This window comes from Oryzias latipes, chromosome 10 (assembly GCF_053564925.1).
Source record: "Oryzias latipes strain Hd-rR chromosome 10, Olatipes_Hd-rR_3.1".
NCBI lineage: Eukaryota > Metazoa > Chordata > Actinopteri > Beloniformes > Adrianichthyidae > Oryzias > Oryzias latipes.
Window position 1 is genome coordinate 21,454,816 of NC_136246.1, and position 20,469 is coordinate 21,475,284.

At 37.1% G+C, this 20,469-nt stretch overlaps 1 protein-coding gene across 7 annotated transcripts in view; it reads left to right on the plus strand.

The window, feature by feature from the left end:
* The first annotated feature begins 2,740 nt into the window (after positions 1 to 2,740).
* Positions 2,741 to 20,469, plus strand: part of frmpd3 (FERM and PDZ domain containing 3) — a 113,602-nt gene continuing 95,873 nt past the window's right edge. For 2 of the 7 annotated variants that reach the window (XM_078954293.1, XM_078954295.1), the window contains exons 1-2: positions 2,902 to 3,073; positions 3,173 to 3,282. The gene's annotated coding sequence lies outside the window, so the exon portion shown is untranslated. Of the gene's footprint in view, positions 3,074 to 3,112; positions 3,283 to 20,469 lie in introns of those variants that run through there. The other 5 variants (XM_020706655.2, XM_020706654.3, XM_078954296.1 and 2 more) reach the window with 5 other exon arrangements.

A 20,469-nucleotide genomic window follows, 5' to 3' on the forward strand; every position in this document is an offset into this window, starting at 1 on the left:
CACAAACTGCTTCACCATTTTCTGAATGTCCTATCTAGCAGAGAAACTCTTCACATTGGTAGAGTCATCTGGGTATCACTGCTAATGACAAGACACTGCTCTGTACTGAGCCTTTGAAGTGTACAGGGTGAAAAGGAATGTAGAGTACAGTTCCCTGAGGTGCTTCTGCTGACACACAACCTTTCACATATCATGGTGTCTGTCAGAAATCCAGATGGTTCTGCAAGCATTCACTTAGATTTCACTGCTTTTCAGAAAGCAATAAAGGCTAACTTGTGTTGTTTACTATTGAAAGTATTAACCTCACACAACATTACTGCCTGCATTGTCCTGAAGAACATTTGGTATATGATAACATGACTACTAAACTCCTGATGGTACCTTCAGTGATCAAAGTTTATGTAAAATAGCTGCCCCAAAACATATTTTTGCACTTAATTTCACCTGCACCTTGTGCTTTAACTCTAACTATTCTTTGTGATCTATTATATCTTATTGTTTTGTACCTACATATCTGTTTTTTCAAGGTACCATTACATGCTAAGAGTAGCTCTCAATTAGTTTTAATGAGTCTAATGGTTATTTTTATTCCAAGCATATCATAGCATTATTGACTCTGATTCTGCATTTGACAAATATCGCTTCAGCCATTATTGTATTCCTTCATATGTCCATTATAAGTTAAAAACTTTAAAGACCCACTCCAATGGAACTTTTTTAGTGCTTTTAATGTGCTCTTGGGCAGCGGTCCCCAACCCCCGGGCCGTGGACTGGTACCGGTTCATGGGTCATTTGGCCGCACAGAAAAATAAATTACTCACATTGCATCCGTTTTATTTATTTAGGTATGAATGAAAGATGTTTTATTTTGAAAAATTGCCCGATTCTCTGTTACATCCGTCTTTGTCACTCTTGACGCCAGCCAAAGCGCTCTTTTTGGTCACGTGATAGATTACCGTTAAAATAAAACCCAGGAGCTAGCAAAATGAGGGGGGGGGGGAAATAAACGTATTTGGAAAGTTTCTTTACCAAGGGGAAAACGCCCAGCAAAGAGACAGTAGAGGAGCCTTCGACTTCCAAAAAAAAAAAGCTACATTTAATATACAGTTCTTCTTTTTTTCACCATGAGTGAGGGAAGGGGAGAGAATGATGAAACCTGTGCGATGTACAATGTCATGCGTGTCAAAATACCGGTAAAAGCTCAGAGCACGTCTTGTCACGTCTCTGTTCCTCCTTCATTGTAGCGTTGCAACAATAATCACCCACCTACATGTTAAAGACCGGTCTGTGAAAACATTGTGTGACTTCACACCGGTCCATGGCGTTAATGAGGTTTGGGACCACCGTTCTTGGGGACTTAAAATAGCATTTCTGAGTATTTTTTCATTTAAATAATTTTAAATCAGGAGCAGACAAAAAAATGCTGTTGGAAAAAGTCGTAGCAGGGACATGCTTGAAGGTTGGAATGGGGATGATCACTGAAACTGACTGGCCATCAAACTCAAACCAGTCGTGTACAAATGGCAAGTGTGAAATCTGAGAAAAAACGTAAAAAATTCTACTAAATTAACACCTATCTATATAAATATACACAATCTGTTATCATGTACACTTAACATTTTAAATGTTTTTTTTCTTTTTATGGATCAAAGTGATTTTCTTTTTGTTACATTAATTAACCATGTTGTTTTCCAAGTGAAAGGTCAAGGATAAAACAGTTATGAAAAAATGGGTTGGCTTATAGTTTGCAATGTATACAAAGAACACACATGTTTCAATCTTTTGGAGAGGTATTGAAAAAAAGCTTCCCTCTCCTCTCAAAAGTGTTATATATCATTTTCCCTGAGAACTCACCAGGGAACGCACCTTGTTATTGCTTTAGATTGTGCAGCGTTGTTGATATACTGGTAGCCTAAGGAGGTTTTCAGCTACTATTTAGATAATCACATCCTCTGTGTGTGTTTGCCTTCACGTGCACTTAGGTTTGAGCGTTCACATTGGAGCGCAGAACAGTTTTATCAGTCGTTTAATAAAGAATTAAACAAAGTGTGATTTGCAAAAAATTAGAATTGAATGCTTTACAGTTTTTTGAACAGCCAATTAGATTATTTCATTTAGGGTCTCATACAGGGGCGGAGCTATGGGGAGCAAGGAGGGGGCAGCAAATTGTTTTACTCCTTCGACATTCCGTCCAATTTTTTAGCCAATCCTCATTGTCAAATATTAGGAAATCATCAATACAAGCTTATTTAAGCATCAAAAAGATAATTCAAATAAAAAATACCATTGATTTAATTTAACATTAAATTAAAACAAAACGTTCTCATTTGCCACCCTTCCAAAGTCCTCTGCTCCCTTCCTGCCCCCAAATAAAATGTTCTAATTCTGCCACTCCACTGGTTGCAGAATAATTAATTTATTGGTGCAGTGGCTTGTTTTTTGTCTTTATTAATATAGAGGAGATAATTTGTCTAATTGTATGATCCACTGGGTAAAAAAAAGTAATTAAAATGTTGCAGTTTTTTAATATTTATTTATTTTATAATAATTGGGAGACTCTGCTTTTAGCCACTGTGAGCAGTATGTGTACAATTTTCTCTTTTTCATCCATTTTGCGTCTGCCACATGCAGAGACTTATGCAGGTTTGAGTGACTCATTAATTCCATTCTATGCATACGTGATTGAGTGATGCCAATAGATGGAGGAGGAAAAAAAGTGTTGTCCCTCCCATTTTGCCACAGAAACACACACACACACGCTCATGCATCTGCCGCGCTCTCCCCGTCTCTCATACAGCCTCAGCATCTCGCAACTACTGGCAGTGATAACAGTGAGGAAATACACTCTGATTTTGTGCACAGAGGAGCCAGGACTGGCATGCTCACCCTCACACACGTGCATAGGGAGAGAACGCACAGTTAGTCCAGCTGTAGCCTGTCCACTGACTGCAGTCAGACATGTAGGAGGAGGAGCTGATCAGCTCGCCATTCCATCTCTGTTTCACCCCTTCAAGCACCTCCCATCCCCCCTGAAAGCTCTGCGGCTGCCGAGGGGCTGGCTGGAATGACCTGGGTAAGTAGGAGACACAAGGAGATGCGCTGGATGGGGCTGCCGGCTGGGAGGACTGTCTGATCCTTGATCCCTCCTCTTCTCCACTCTGACAAACAGCAGTTCTCTGATCTGTAAGACAAATGCATGCCCATATAGGAGGGCACGGCTGCACAGACCAAGGGTCTTCTACGGGCACAGCTTGAGAGGAAGACCACCACAGAGACACGCAGGTAAGGTGCAACCCAGCTGGATTTCTATCTGTATTGATTTGCAAAGACATTAAGGAATCGACAGTCGGTCCTTAGAGAAGGAATCTGTGCTTTTCTTTGATTTTCGTCTGTGTTCTACAACTGTTTGATTGTTCACTGAAGGCTTTTCTGTTGGTGTCATGTGTGTGTGTACGCCTGCTGTGCTGCTTGACCATTGACTGGGAGGAAGGTGAGTTTGTGTGTGTGGAATGTGGTACCATAATAATGAAATGTGTCTCCTGGAGGACATGCTCTGACATCAGTCAGATGGATGAGGAATGTCAGTGGGAATGGGGTGATGCAAGTAAAGAAAAAGAGGATAAAATGCCTGAGTGAACTCAGTGTCACTCAGTGTTTCCTGGTTATTTCACGTATTTATTTCATACCTCAAACGTTTCTGGCAGGCTCATTATTAAGGATGAACAGGAAGGACTATAAAGTGGCTTTATTTTTGTATTTTATTTAGAAATTATATTTGCTGAAGTTGGAGAGCAAAAAGAACCCATGGATGCAAATGTGGTGGTACATCACGCCGAGGAAGTAGTCAAGATAGAAACCTGGGGGCAGAAATGAAACTGTGATGTGCTGCATAATTAGTCTGAATAGTTGCAGACTCAGAAAGAACAGCTTGGACCACTGAGAGCTTCCAACAAGATGCAAATAGAAATTCAGTCAAAAGATAGGACGCGAGCAAGTGATTGATCATGTGGTCATATGTTAAGGGCTTGTCTGGCATTAACCCCCACAGATACCTGTTAGATTAGTTTGAAATTGTTGTGGTGAGTTTTCTGCAGGTGTCAGTGACACCTGGCAGCCCCATCCTGAGACTGGCTCTGGGCAAATGTGCTTATGCAAAGGCGCCTGTGGCTCAGAGATATGAGACGTCCAGTGTTGTTGCATGGAGCATACATCACCGATCGCAGGATCGTGCACCCAGGAGGAATACAAAAAGAAATCCATTACTTAGATGAACAGGCTCCTCTAATCTCATCATATGGTCGGACAAGTTATAGAGACACTGGACTGGAGCAAATGGAGAGAATAGGAACAGACGGGAAGACAGCACCATCCTCCACACCAAGATTTATTCTAGAGACAGCCCATTCAACACATGCCAGAAAATATCAATATTTTCCATTATACTAGTGTTTCAGAATGGATGGCAGTGGTTTAGAGGGAGATTTTAAATGCTGCTGCTGTTAGTTTTAGTTCCATGGTTCCATGTGTGGGTTGTGTCGGTTACTAAGGTCATATTCTTTGGTAAAAAGAAAAAAAGAAAATGTTTGCTTTTTTGCTTCAAAAACCATATTAAAAAAAATAAGGTACGATCAAAGATGCGTTACAGCCCCAGTGTATCGCTTCTTTGATCGTGATGCACATTGTACCTGCAGAGGCAGATGCTGTTTTACCATCTCTTTCAACTTCTGCTTAGTCATTAGAGAGAGCAGAACAGTCCTAAGGTTGCAGAAGAGAGCAAATTAACATCATTTTGTGGCTCAGCTTTTGCCCAAGTTCACCGCCCACCCTCTCCTACCATGGCTCACTGACTCTTCAGGACCAAAATGACCGTCATTGATAAACGTTCAGACAGGACATGCTTTCAAAATCGAATCAGCGTCAAACTGGCAAGATCTTGTGTCTGTATAGGGAAAATCAGTTACCGCAGGCAGGCTGCACCAGTGGCAGACAGCTCTGTGAAAACACAGGGTTGGCAATGACTGAAAGCAACAGATTTCACAGATTGCATCAAGTTAAAATGAGGGGAAAAGATCTGCATGTCAGAGCCGTCCATATGTTTTGTCAGCTAAAGTACAGATGAATACCAGACCTCAGATGTACATGAAAAGGCTAAATATCAAGATGTTTCTCCATGTTGAAGATGTTCTAACTTGAATGTCTGATTTACACTGGTCCATCTGCGGTGCATCTCCGATGCGTTGACACAAAAAAATCTAACGTCCATTAATCAATCAAAATGTTTACATCGCCCTAGTCATGTATGCGTCTATCGCCCATTCCTAACCATCACAAACCAAGTTTTGCACAGAAGTCCTATTTACAGTTCTTTGACGTGAGAAAAAGCCAGAGAAATGGGAAACAGGTCCCAATTTCAAAATAAAAACATCGGTTGTACTTACAAAATAGAAATTTTGCTTCATCTTAAAGGTAATGTGCCCACACTATACTGCAATTCAACACAGTGGATAACACCATTGTCTATTTTTTTCCACAAGTGAAGAAAAACGGGACAGACCACTCCTCCGGAAGGAGGAGGGACAGACCGAAAACTAAACAGAGACACTGTAAACCAATTGACAGTCATGAGACAGACTCCCCAAGCCATGCAAGAAAGACGGACCGCAGTGTAAATCAGGAGTGAGCACTAAACCTTAATCTTAATGTGTTTTACTATTCTAGCCAAAATGAGGACTGATTACCCATCATTGTGTCTTTATCTGTCCAGTGTATCCCTTTGTCAATCAGTGGCAGCCAAGGAAACTTTACCTCCCCGTGACCACAAAAAAGAAAGTGCACCAGATAGACGGATGGCTGTATTATTAAAACAAGTGTAGCTAACCTTAAAAGTGATCCAGCACTTTCATTTAGTTTCCATGGAAACTTCTTGTAGTTCTAATTTAAAAGAAAAATGGATGAACAGATGTATAAACAGAAAGTGAAAGTCTATTTATGTTCTTTTTAGCAGGTTACTAAAGTAAATTTCTCTATCTCTCTACGTGCGATTGTTTTTAACCCTTTATTTTCCTAGTGCTCGCCCCCAATAACCAGCTGTTTCTGCTACTGGATCCAAGTGCCCTCGTAGTCAAACTAAATGCCATTCCTTGAATGCAGATTAATTCTGGGAGGGGGTAAAATATCTCAGTGAAGACAAGCATATTAATTGAACCTCTGCACCAACACATTTTTGAAAACCAAGCTTTGGGCTCCGCAGGGGAGCAGTTTCCCTGTGAAGCTGCTGGCCTCGATCCCAAACCGTCGGCTGGGAAAAGAGAGGACAAAAAACAATTTGCAGTGCACGCAGAAACATAAACTGCTCTCTGAAAGCCGTGTGGTTTGCATATGTGCCCTGGACTGCTCTTAGGAACACGCACAATAGCTTGAATCCAGATATTTGTAAATATTAAAACTTAGCCTCCTTGATTCCTAGTCTTCAAATAGCCTCACAACATAACTGCCGTCTCTCATGTTTTCATGTATTCTGCATTAAACACAGCTCAGAGTTGACGAGACATCTGAGCTTTGTGTACCGAGGAAGCACGATGTGTTGATCCAGCAGTTCTAGCCTGCTTAATCCCTGTATGTGAAGTCGTCTGGAAGCCACAAAACAAATGACTTCCCTCTTAACGTTTGCTGACTCATCGATCCACCATGACTTTTTTTTTTCCCCTGCAAGCACTTTGTTGCACCGTAAATATCCATTTCCTCTCTGCTTGCATCATAATTACTACACCTGTATCAGGATTTTTGCACTTCAACATAACCACTCTGTATAAAAAACGGAGGGTTCATTTTTCTTATCCTGACATTTATGTCATTCTGTCTACTCGGTGCTTCCTGATGTTATGTTTGCTTTACAGCTATACATAACCATTGAGTTTTGCACTAACTCTCACCACACGGAGTGGGACACAGTTGCATTTTTTAACATACTGTAACCACTCAGGGAGCGATATCTCGCTGTAACGTCGCTTGCAAAATGCTCTCAGGCCAAAATGTATGGGCTGCACATCCACAGCAAGCAACAGCGGAGCATCGAAAGCGCCTGTGGCATGAATCATTCTGTTCACTCTATGGGGAGAATTTTTGCATTGTGGTGCACACATTCACAACTTTGCGTGTTTTACTTACAAACACACACCTACTCACATCCTGACAATCAGCCCTGCCAGGATCATGCTGTTTTTTGTTTTGTTTTGCTTTTTGCAGAATGAGGCAAAGGCACGAAGTGAGCCCCCTTAACTAATACCCCCCCCCCCATCAAAGTGACTCTTTGAAAGATGCTTCACAATTGCTATCATACTCCTTAGTTACATAAGTAGCTTCTGATTTACTTTGAAAGATTCTACACAGTCATGTCTGCAGATGTCATTAAAAAAAGGGCTTCAGAGCTTTTTCATGCATTAAGTCAAACGTTTCACATCTGAAAGATATTACACCTATAAATAAGCAATTTGGTGCTTTTCATTCATCAAGCCAAAGGACAGATGGAATCAATTTTTCTCACCTCAAGAAAGAATTAACTTGTCTTTGCAGGCGAGAATAGCTTTGGCAGGCTGATATGAGTGACTTCGCAGAGAGAGCATTGAAGGTGTTGACTGAAGAAAAACAGATGTACATGTATTCATAATAAAGTTTTACTGCAAAAATAGAGGACATATTCAAAACAGATTTCAACGGATATGTTGAGTATATTTGACTTCATCTTTATTGTGAAACCCGACGTGTACTGTGATACAAGCAGAATCTAAAAATACAAAATCATACCAAGTTTATACTACATGGATTTTTGTCCACACGATTGTGTTTTGGGGAAAAAACCTGAAACCCAATGTCAAACTGTTGTTTTCTAATTGTATTATCATTTAAACTTACATTAAGTACATTTATATTCAATATTTGTTTAATATTTTACTTTGTCAATTGACCACTTTGAGATGTAACTGTTTTTTGTGACACATAGAAAACAACTATATATTCATTAATACATTTAAGAGTGATCTTGGATTTAGTTGGAATCCAAGCATGTGTGATGGCTAGTGTTAGAATAATGTTGTTGTTTTTTTAACTAATCATTTGTAAAAGCCTTTTTTATGTTTTAGATTAGATGAAGCTTCTTTGTGTCTAAAAAAAGGAATGAAACAGCTCAGGGACATGGATCTACAACAGTAATCTTAACAGCCTAAGCTGATTAGTGTTGTACCTGTTTCAGTTAGTTTCCCAGACAGGAGTTAAGCCTCGTACTAAATATTGAAACATATTGAAAGAAGCTTTGTTTTTAATGTAGGGAAAAATAAATTTTTGTCTGGAAATTGAGACTTTCAGCAACAGATCAGCTTTAGTAATACAGAAGACATGTCTAGTGTATATTTTTAAGATTTGCTTTTTTTTTCTTCTCTACATATCAAAGTCATAAAGAGAAAGTACACATTTAATCATTTTTCAATTTTTTTCCTGCAACTTCCTCAGACAAGCTAACCACTTAGCTACAAATAGGAGAGGAATTGCAGATCCCCTTTCAATCTGAGATTCAAGTTCATCTGGGTTTGCTAGATGAACTTCAAAGCTTCCCAGGACAGAATAGGAGATGCGTGATTTTCACTCTTGAGCTGGGCCTGGAAGAAATGATTGAGAAAGTCTTGGGACAGACAAGTGAACTAAGGGGCTGCCGCTTTCCTGGCTTGACACTGGTCAGGGGTTGGAGTCGGGCTGAGTTCAAGAAAGAAATGTCTAATTGATCCTACTTCTGAGATGATTATCTGCTTTTGCTAGCATGGAACCAAAGAACCAAAGTACAACTCAGCGCTTATAGGCGCTGAGTTGTACTTGAGAGGCTGTATTCAGAGCTGCTGCTCTATCCGTTGGGACAGATGAGGACCAACAAGGACGAAATGTCTTAATTGAACCAGATCAGTTAGAAGACCCGAAAGTAGACAGTGGAACTCCTTCAGGGAAAGTCGGATGATTGGGAGCATTTGTCTTTGTTTTGATTGCTGATCCTGTAAAGAACATAAGTTAGGTGCTAATGGATGGAGAAATTATGGAAATGTTTCTAAACATATTGTAATACATTTATTTTATGAGCGAAGAAACTAAAATATACAGAAAGCACAAAACTGTTTTATTTTAACCTTGTAAGGCATCCATCCAGCTTCTTAACCCAATGGCTCCTTTTCGGGGTCACTGGAGCCTGTCTCGGCTACTGTTGGGCAAAGATTGGATTCACCTTGGACAGGTCAGCAGTCTGTCGCAGGGCCTCGCACCCCCAAATTCACAACCAGGGATAATTTCAAGTCAATTAATTAACCTGTGAAGCATGTTTTTGGATTGTGGGATGAAGCATGTACAGGGAGAACATGTAAAGGTCCCAGCCAAGATTCAAACCAGAGCCTTCTTGCTTTGAGGTGAGGCTCCACCTTGCAGCCCTTTTTATCCATTAAAATTTTTTTTTTTCCACAATTAGGCTTGTATTTGGACATGGTTCATGATTTTAACAAGTGTCATCAATTTATTAAGAGCAAAAGTTCATGAAATTTTGCTGGAGTTTCTCATCATAACTGAATTACGGGACATTTGCTAACAAGCGTTCTCTAACAAGCTGTCAAATGCAAACCAGCATTTCCCTTTAATCGACATGGTTCTGTGAAGTGGAACCAACACATGAGCAGCGGAAAAAAAATCTACCACTTCTAGATTCCTTTGAATTACAGCCCTCAGGGACCCTGCTGTCTGACTAACAAGGCACAACGTTTAATACAATTCCAAAGGTCTGCAGCAAAACATGCCTCTTTGTCCACTTTTGGGCTTCCTTTGTGGCATTTTCACGTCTCTCTGAGTTACATCCTTGTTTGGAGGATTAAACACTGGAGGTTTTGTTTAGGCTGAAACAAGCAGGTAAATGAGCAGAAGAGTTTCACAGCAAATATTGGTTTTTGATTAAAGGGATACAGCCCATTATTTACAGATAAATATGGACCAATGACGTACCAAAAAACATGAAAGCTTTGATGGTATTCCAGTGAACAAATGAAGAACTGGCTAAATTGAAAGAAGTTTCTTAACAGCTAACGTGACCAGATATTTCCCGCCCTGATGAAATATCTCATTTTACACAAAAATGTATGTTTTCTTTTAGGATTGCAGGCATTTTCAATAAATAAATAAAAAAAACTAAAATATTCCTTTTTCCAACAATTCATGTGGTGAAACTCATATAGCATGCTATGTTGAGTCACCATTTTACATTATATTTTTTAAACTAAGTGGTGAAAGTTGAACAATTGTGCTACTCATTTTTATTTGTATTTTTTGCAAAGAACTATATAGTTTTGTGCAATTTAGCCACTCCAAATAAGTAAAAGATTAGTAAAGGATTTTCCAAAAATACATTTTGTCAGATGGAGCTTAATCGAGCTGCTGTGCATATGTTTCATTCTTGTCATGACTTGTTTTTATTTCTTTGAAACTAGCAAACATTTGCATCTAATGTAAATATTCTCAATCACAAACATAGCAATTTAATGATTTTCAGTCTCATATTTGGAGCTATTGTGGCACAAACAAAACTGTTTCCCTAAACAGCTTAGCTCTCTCACCGTCGGAAGCAGCACTGCCTTCATTATGCTGTGAAACTTCACTTGCTTATTGAGTTTGTGTGTTACTACTCTGTGTTGGCGGATTAATAGTTCCCAGTTATCTGTAATGAAAACTGTGATTGACTCTGAAAACAGTTCTTTTCCCTGCTTATATTTAGACAAATGAAACAACATTTTTATTCCTATTTATGCAGAAAACAAATCCTACTGAACCGTTTTTTTCTCGCTTTTATAAAATTATATAACAAAAAATAAGAAAAAATCAGCTGGATTTGCTATAGACTGTTAAACTATTGAAACACAGTTATTGCAATAAGTCCCTCATTGTGTGCTCTGTCTTGTCCAAAATTACATTGATTGCAGTTATATTTATATAGAAGACAAAACCATATTTCCAATAATTCTAGATTTAAATGTTAAAGTCCCACTGCGATCATCTTTTGTTTTATTAAAAAAGTGTTCCCATTGGTCTTTTAATTATAATTATGCCGTTCATAGCCAAAATAAAAAATAAACTGTGTCCTTTTCTAGGACATAGTTTCTGCAGAGTGGTAGTAGTTCATTAGAAATTTGCCTTTGAGTTGTGGGTGGGACTGTTGCCGCAGAGTAAGCCACTTTAAATTTCCATCATCCTTTTGTTTATACTCTCTCCTGCTAACTTACTGCCCCTTACAATTCCAACTTTACCGGTGCAACAATTATGGCGAGCAATATTGGAGCTATCCAGCCTTACAGCTTTGTGCCAGATACCAACTCAGGCGAGAAAAATGAAGACGTATGTGAATCTATTTGTCTGTTAAGTGGATGCATCGGAATAGAGCTTGTGGCCCGCCAACTGTAGCGTCTACGTCACATCTACAAACTTTTTCCGACAATTTTGCCTCTGCTCCTGATTCACACCAATTTGAATAAAGACATCCTCAGAAATACAATTTTAACCTTTTTTTTTGTCCTCTATTATGAGAAAAATGCCACAAGAACATGTTAAAAACACAGAAAATACTATTTTCATAGGAGTGGATCTTTAAAACTGTGGTGCCTGAAAACAAAATCAGGTAATGAAAAGAAAAACGTAGAGGATCAGGTCAGGTACCTTTTATTTGTTGTGGTAAATAAGTGTAAGAATTCCTCACAGTCTTCGGTTGGTGTCTTTCTGCAGAGATTTGGGAGATCCTTTGATGTGCGTGCTTCTCCCTCCCTGAAGTAGTGCAAACCGAAGATAAAACCTTTTCTCCTAATTCACTGCTTCACTTCAAAGGTCGCACAAAGAAACACTCAGGTTTATGAGTGTGTATGTGTTCTTAAAAAATGCATGCATTTATTAAGTTAAACATGCTTATCAACTTGCCAATTAACAAATTATTTAACGATTTCTCAGTCAAAGAAACTGCACTCACCAACTTCAGAGACTCTTAAACTGTAATCCTTTATTATAGGGGATCCACAGTGTGTGCTCAGGATTAAATAAAGCACCTTGTGTCTGGCAAAGATAATCACTAGTTCTCCAATACCTGTTACTGTGCTACACAACACCAAAATTTTCTCATGATTTGATTTAAATGAAATCAAAATTTTTAGTCAAGCCCAACTTTCTTTGAATAAATATCATTAAAAAATGTCTCTGTCATAGTTGAAAATGTCCACAGGTCCTGTATTTCTAAACAGCATTTTTTTTTTTTTTCAAAGCTACATACACGTTTTTTATGGGGTGCCTAGGATGCAACAGGTCTAATGTGCTAAAAGTTTGCATACGCAAAGCATGCTTTAGTTGTTTCACTAACCAGATCCACTGAGGATTGTATCTGTTAAACAGGCAAAATAATGAGCACCATTCCTTTTGCAGGTGTCCTTTTAATACATATACAATGTGGAAGTTTTGGGTAGAACACACAAAAAGTGCCAGTGGATCCAACTTATTTGACATTCCACAGGAAACATGATTTGTTAAATTCAAAGCAGAATTGCAGTCGCTGTTTTTTGCGTCTGTTTTGAACATGTGCAACTAGTGAAAAATTTCAGGAAGACAGGCAATGGAGAGAAAATCTTTAAAAATAAAAGTTTATGGAATGGCAGAGGCAAAGTTGTGGCAATCCAGTCCGTGATGCCATCTTGGAGCTTCTGGATTAGCCATACCTCATTTTAAAATCTAAACCTTACGTTATTTGTGTTTTTCTCCCCTGCCTTTTGCTACATCATATTGATTGGATTTTTCTTGTGTGCAGCCTACACACAACCTACTCCTCCCCTACCACCATGACATTTTCTTTGTGCATGTTTACTTCTCCTTTGGGCCATAGTTGCTGTGATTTGAGGCAGTTAACATTGAGAGCCTTACATGCACACTGATGAAAACTGTGTTTTTGGTGTTTTTAACATGTTCTTGTGGCAGACAAAAAAAAACCTGACATTTAAAAGCCTTTTAGTTGTGTCATACAAGACCACAACCTCCCTTCTCCGCTCCATCCACTTGTAGACGACTAGATCCATGTACATCTTTGTTTTCTTTGTCCGAGCTGCCATCTGGTTCAAAACTATACGGCTGGATACCTCAACTATTGCTCGCCATTTTTCTTGCACCTTTAATATTAGGTTGGGGTTGTGAGGGCTGTTAGCCAGCAGGAGAGAATTTGAACAAATAGATGTTGGGAAGGAGGCCCAGAACTCAGAGGCAAATTTCTGCCGCTCTGCAGAAATTATGTCCTAGAAAATGACTCTTTTTTTATTTATTTTTTTCAGCTAAAAACAGCAGAATAATAACTAAAAGATCACTGGGAACACTCACAATAGATCAAAAGATGATCATGGGGGGACTGTTACCACTGCCTGTGTTCACTTAACAATTGCTCTGTCCGGGGCATTCTTAGCCATCGTCATTCCAGTTACAGTGCAGACCAGCTGCCAGGTGTGTCCTCCAATGACCCAAATGTCCCCCTTTTGTGCTTGAGTTAATTTATGAAAAACACACGTCACGTTTCATGGGTAATGTTTGTCTGAGCGTCTTTAAAGGCTCCAGACTGTTTCATTTGTTCCAACAGTTTTCTGTCTGCATCTCCCGCTCTGTATTGCTCAAAAGCATTTCTTCTGTTCTTATTTATCAATGTTTTAAGCCAGTTTCCTCTTAACCCCATCTGGTACTTTTCCTCTTTGCCCACAACATTTTTGGCAACACTCTTCCATATGAAAGTCTTTCTGGTGACATTCTTATTTCTTGGCTGACGCTCAGTAAATGTTTTATCTGCCTCTTCCAATTCTATGGGGTTGATTTTCATTATGTTTGCAATCTCCTCCTAGAGACTCAAAAGTCAGACCATAGCACATTGTAAATCCTCTTATTAATATTGTTGCTTGCACCTGTAATCAAATGCTCTTTATTATTGTTTTTTATTATCCACAAACAAATCCCAAGAAACAACTCATTTAATCTATTTGCTCATTTTGCACTTACTGCTCCGGATCTTTGACAAAGCTACTGATTGGCAAAGGACTTCTTCAACCCATTAAATTACACTCACTGCAAAATTTTAAACTAAAAACCTTGATAAAACAGTCAACACGGTTGGATTACAGAAAATCCCTCTGCTGAGGAGGAGTTTCCATGGTATAATTTTTTAATTTGGACACATTCTGTGAAGTCAAATGAGGATTTCATTTTGTGAAAGGTCTCGTGTCCTTCATTGTTTTGTTGCATATTTCACCTTTAAGGTGTAATGCTTATAAATGCTAATTGAAGGTGGTGGTCTTTTCTCAGAAGGACAACTGTTTGTTGTTGTTGCCTTGGATGCATGTTCTAACTAGGTATCAGTCAATTGTTGCCAGAACATCTACGCTCATTATCTCTGATAATGATGCTCTGCAGAATCACTCTGCCAGCTCAGACCTGAGTTGACTTGTGATATATTTATCTAATTATGTGCCAAAGCCTTTTTTTTAAATAAACAAATGTATTTGCCATCAAGCTGTTAGCAACAACTTTCAAGTTGGTTCTCTGTTTCTGTTTGTTTGCTCATTATGAGCAAACACTGAAAGGATTCTGGGAATATATTAAAAAAGCTTAATCATAGACATGTTAGCAACCTAATTGTCTGCATTTCTTTGGTCATTCCCATCAAATATACAATTGAAAACAGATACGTTAAAAATCTGAACCTTGGAAGAAAAGAAAAAAACAGTTGCAAAACAAGCTCCTACATTTCATTCCCAAATTTGAAGCCAGTCCAGAAGTACCAAATACTGTAGTTCCACAAATGACCACTAAAAACTACTTTGAGGATTTCATAATTTCCAGTTAACTCCCACATAAAAAAAAACTCTTATTTTTTTTTTTTTGCAAAAAAATTAAAAGTATTGACAATTTGATTAAACTAGTCTTTTTAATTGTTTCCTTCCTTCATTTCTATTCATGGAACCTGTGTGTGGGGATGGTGGTATTAGTAGGGTGTAAATGTATGCATAACAGCGGTGTTATTTTGATTAGCAGATGATTGGACTTGTGGTTCTACTCAACAATACTTTAGGCTCAATTTCCACCTTTCAAAATCTCAAGGATAATCCCAAAAATGAGTAGACTGGTGTACTGAGGATCCCAAAAATGAGTAGACTGGTGTACTGAGGTTGTGCCTGCTGAAGCTGACAACTTTTCTATTTGTTCTGTTTCTGTTCTGTAGTGGATAACTAGTAGAGAAATGTTTACAAAGCCCTCAGTAGACTGTTTTCTTACATTTTAAACATTGGTGTTAACACTACTACTACAAAAAAGCCCTCCATGTCTACAAACTGCTGTAGCTCTGTTTTGTTGGAGAAAATGCAGACCAATGTTGTGAAATGTTTTTTTAGATAGTGTGACCCTCTTTTTGCATATTAGTCAGGGCATGAGCCTCAGTATGTTTAAAGCGTTTAATGTTTGGTAGAATTTTAACTATAGATGCTTCAGTACAGGATGTCTATGTTGTTAATTTGGTTTCAATTTGAGCATATTTGAGATATTTAGGTTAAAAGCAACCTTTGCTAAAAATAGTGGTTTCTGTTTCCTTTCCAAAATTATATTCATATTCAACTTTGTTTGATCTTTATTTGGTTCTTTTTGGCTTCCCAAGATGCATACTCCAACACTTCAGAGAGTGAACAACGCTTTTTTTAAACAGGGTTTCTGCTTATGTTGAATTTTCCATCGCTGTCACTGGCTGTCAGTATTTCAGATGTCTGTGAACATGTAGCTGTGCAAAGCCTCTAATCTGCTGTGGGAAGCAGTAGACATCTCATGATCATTCCCCTGTGTGGATGTGAATCCACCTGTAGTTTATCTCTACCAATGAATCTTGTTATTTTCAAATCAAGAACATTTGTATCTGGTTTTGAAAGCATATAGTTGTGTAGTGTGGATGCATGAGTATCTCTGTGTTGTCTCAGTTTTCTCTGATGCATCAATAAGAGTCAATGATGATTTTAGTTTATAGTTTTTTTGTTTTTTGTCTGTAATTTGATCTAATTTGACACTTCAATATCTAATTTTTTACTGATGTTCTCTCATTAGTAACCCTTATTTATAAGGTTCAATTTATTATTGCTAGTTACGTATAATCAACTGAGTGTTAACAAACACTTTTAGTTATTACTTTGTATAATATGTGTATTATTTATTGCATTAGTTAGCAGGTAACTAATGTTTATTATTTAACATTACTTAATGCATTACAAAGCATTGCTACAAGTTTCCCTATGCAATTACTTAGCACTATCTATGCATCCACATCATGTTTGCTAACAAATATGTAAAGCCTTATTAGTGTGTGAGGTCATCACTTAGTGTGGTTGTTTGTTAGGAGTAAGAAAGCAAAGTTAAAGTTTTAGTTAAAGTTTTAGTCAAAGTAAGTTATTGCCTTATAATGCATTAAGGAAGGCATTACAACAGCAAGACATAACAAGGTTGAATAATAAACATTAGTTAGCTGATAGTTAATTACGCTTAGTAATGCAAAGTAATGCATTAAAGTTGCTGTTAATACTTTATTTAATAGTTAACGAATATTCTATTATGCATTAACTACCATTAATAAAGGGAACTTTATTATTTATTGTTACCTTTTACTCTGATCTAAATTTGGTGTTTTAAATCTCAGGTAAGAAAAATAGAGAAACCTAAAGTCTTGATAAAAAGAGTATTCTCTGCATCTTTTCATGATATTCCATATAGTCTTACAATATTTACAAATGTCAATTTATTTTTAAAAAATGACAAAATTACAAATTTAAACATCTTCAAAGAGGTAACTTGCACCCATATTTGATATAATAGTTGCTAATTTAATGACATTTTTTGTTTATGTCTTAATTTTTCATGCCTTAACCTTTGTGGTATGATCCTTTTTTTATTCCACCATATTTTCCCTCTAAATGTTTTCATATCCATCAAGCTGCAAAGACGGTGAGCATAGATTTAATATTCTGCTAACATAGTGAAGGCAGACGTTGTGATCCCAATACTGATTATGATGGTTTCTTATGAAAAGCTTGGTTATATTTTGCTGTCAATATTGCATATTTATGTTCCAACACAAGCTCAACAAATGGCTCACAGAGGCTGCAATGTCAGCCTCCGTTTGAATCCAGCCGACAGCTTTTGTAACTGAACAGATTTAAAGACCCCAAAGCAAGAAGCTTTTATTTTCATCTGCAGACTTTTTCGTAGGTTGCAGCTTTTATCCCACAGGTCTGCTGTATGTAACCTAAAATGTTATATGTTTTTGTGAGTTAATGCGTAGCTCTGTCGGTGAACAGGAAAAGCAGCCCAACAGGTTCTTACTGTAAAAAGGACTCTTTCCCGATTTTTCAAAGTCCCCTCATGCATACACGCACACACGCATAAAAGCTTTTCCAACACCAAGATTGTGAGGTGCTGCACTCATACTCTTCAGAAGAGACTAATTTAAATTTTCAATGGATTCAGACTCTTTGAAGAAAATAAAAAAGATCTTTTACTGAATGCTTATAAGCCTTCTCTTCCACCCCTAAATTTTTATAATCCTCAGGGGAAGACACAGCTCAGAATGTACATTTAATGTAAACAGACATGCTAAACGTAATATTATGCAGGGCATATTCTCCACTAAATAGCACTTTGTTATACATAAATGATTGATTTGGCTGGAAAATGCAGTCTTGTGCTCATCTTCATTGCCAAATGCTAGCTGAGTTATCATTTGCCTTCGTTTGTTACAGTTTGTGACTTTATGAAAGATGGAATTGCTGCTCAGGCTACTTTCTTTAGCATTTTTCCTTATTTATTACAGGTTCACTTTTAGGAATTTTACCTGTCAAAAGGCCAAGCATGGTTTCACATCACTATTTTTGCATATTCTATCATGCTAGTGTTTTAAATCGATTGCATTATGATAGGAAAAACTCGGAAATAGCACAATTTTCTCAACAAGTATACATTTTACATAGCAAATATAGGATAAAAACTTCTAAAAATGTGTTTAAGGCCTGTTTTTATGGTCTCAGTATTGCATAACTCCTTTGCATTCATAGAAGACAAAGAGAAGGTTTAACACATTCCTTCATCAGTTAAGACCTGAAGAGGCTTTTACTTTCTGGGGTTGTTTTCAAATTTAAGTGCAGTGCATGTCCCATTGTTATTTATGCATTTAAGAATCAACTCTAGTACTAATTTGAAACGCGGAGGATAATTCACTATCGGTTCTAAATATTATAGGCCAATCAAGTCTATAAGAGTATTATCAGGAGGAAATCCCCTTTTCATGTTCTGCACAAGTCAATGATAAATAATATAATAGGGAAGTTATAATATAGTAATCAAGCTTTGAATAATTTCAAATGTAATTTTTTTTTCAATAATTATTTTACTGTTAATTCAACAGTTTGTCGCTTGAAAATAATTCAAACCTTTTTAAATCACACTCATTAAACATTTGTAGCATTGTTTAAAGGTTAATTTTAGGTTTTGTTTTATTCAAACATGCTGTAGTAGGAAGTAACACATAAATGTGTTTGTCATGAGTTTTCACAGAAGAGTAACAAGGGCAGCAACAACTTTCCACAAGAACACAAGACTATGTTGCTAATGCACTTAATATTTCTTCCTCCAATTATTTCCCAGCCTTTAAACTTTTTTCTCTGTTGGAATTTAAATAAATTTAATGTAAAAATTTTGGTTACAAACAAATGTATCTTCTGTGTATAAGGATTATTTTTGTCTATTTACATTGATCCCCTCTTATGTAATTATGTATTCAGTATTCAATTGTCAATTTTTAAAACAACTTATAATCTTAGTTTCATTACAAGCAATTGTTATTAAAATAAAATAAATAAAACATTCAGTGTTACATTTTTACGTCATATCTTAGATTATTGTAGTTTACCCTCTGGCCAAAGCATCAACATTAAAGCAGTTCTTCATCATTGACATGACTTACAGTGAACTGTGTTGACTCCATTTAGTTCAAAAGAAAACATTACAAACATCTTAAGCTACTGTCAGTTATTCTAAAAGAAATGTTTAATATAAACCTATTTTATAGCTTTGTGCTATAATTGAGCAATTTAATTAGTAAAAATGCACCCGAATATGGGACACAAAGGGGTGGAGAAACAGAAGCAGAGATTTTTTTTAAGCAAGTAAGAAAAAGGCTTTATTGTTTGTGGAATTATTACAGCTGTAAACATGTTAGAGCTTTTCCTTTAATGCGAAGGACTAAGGACAGGGATGCCAGTTTAGTTTAGTCTGTTTAGTTAAAGTTTAGTATTATCCTATTGAATTCTATGCATTTATGATCCTTTTTGAGTGTAAGTTTACCTTACAATTACCGGTACGAAACCCGTTGAGACGACTGTTGTTGGGTTTTTTAGCTATACAAACACAATTGAATTCAACTGAATTAAATGATCCGGCATTGAAGTCAAACTACTTTCAAAGTTTCTTCATATTAATTCTTTTTTTTGTTATTATTTTTCTGCTTTTTAACCATTTTAACACTTATTGAAGGACTCTTGATGTATTTATATGTATTATTTACTATTTTTAGTAGTTGTTTATTTTTTTTAAGGATGAATGTTGCCCTGACCAAGAGGCACTTTTAATTTCATTGTACGTGTGAAAATGACAAATAAAGATCTATCTATCTAAAAGGTAAATGGGGCTAAAAGAAACTGAAACTGAAAATTATCACATAGATTCAAAAAACTAAAGTACTATATTATTTAAAATATTTGAGAGTCCACAATCACCAAATGGGAATGTTTTTTAGACTGACTGCCCAAGACACAGAGAAGTCTTAGCATGGCCCTCGTCAGAGAGTCTGCCTAAATGTCTATATGTTGATTTATAGAAACCAAATCACTATTGATCTTGTTCAGGAGTTTTACAGCCTCTGACTAATCTTAGTTTGCACTGCTGAGAGCCAAAGTTAATATGGAGCTCTCCTATCAAGGTAATTAATGTGCATCACTGCCTTCAGGAGGCAGTAGAATATATTCTCCGAAGAAGGATCGGCCCATAACGAAGGGCATTAAGGCCACCTGCCGGGAGACCACAGTCGTGATTAAAAGTCATGAAGATTTTCCTTTGACTTGAACAGATTCATCACAGATGGAGGCTCATGTGAATGAGCTCGGTGAAGCAATGAACCCAAATGTCGCAAAAAAAAAACAAAAAAAAATATCCTTCTCGTGAATCAATGCTAAAAGAAAAAGAATCACACAAAAATTTGAGGGATGTTTTGCTAACAAAAAAAAAATCATCACTTCCTTTGAATTCAATGCATTCAAAAGAAATGTGAGTGGCTGTGGAAATTATTTAAATACATGGCAAAGCTTGTGG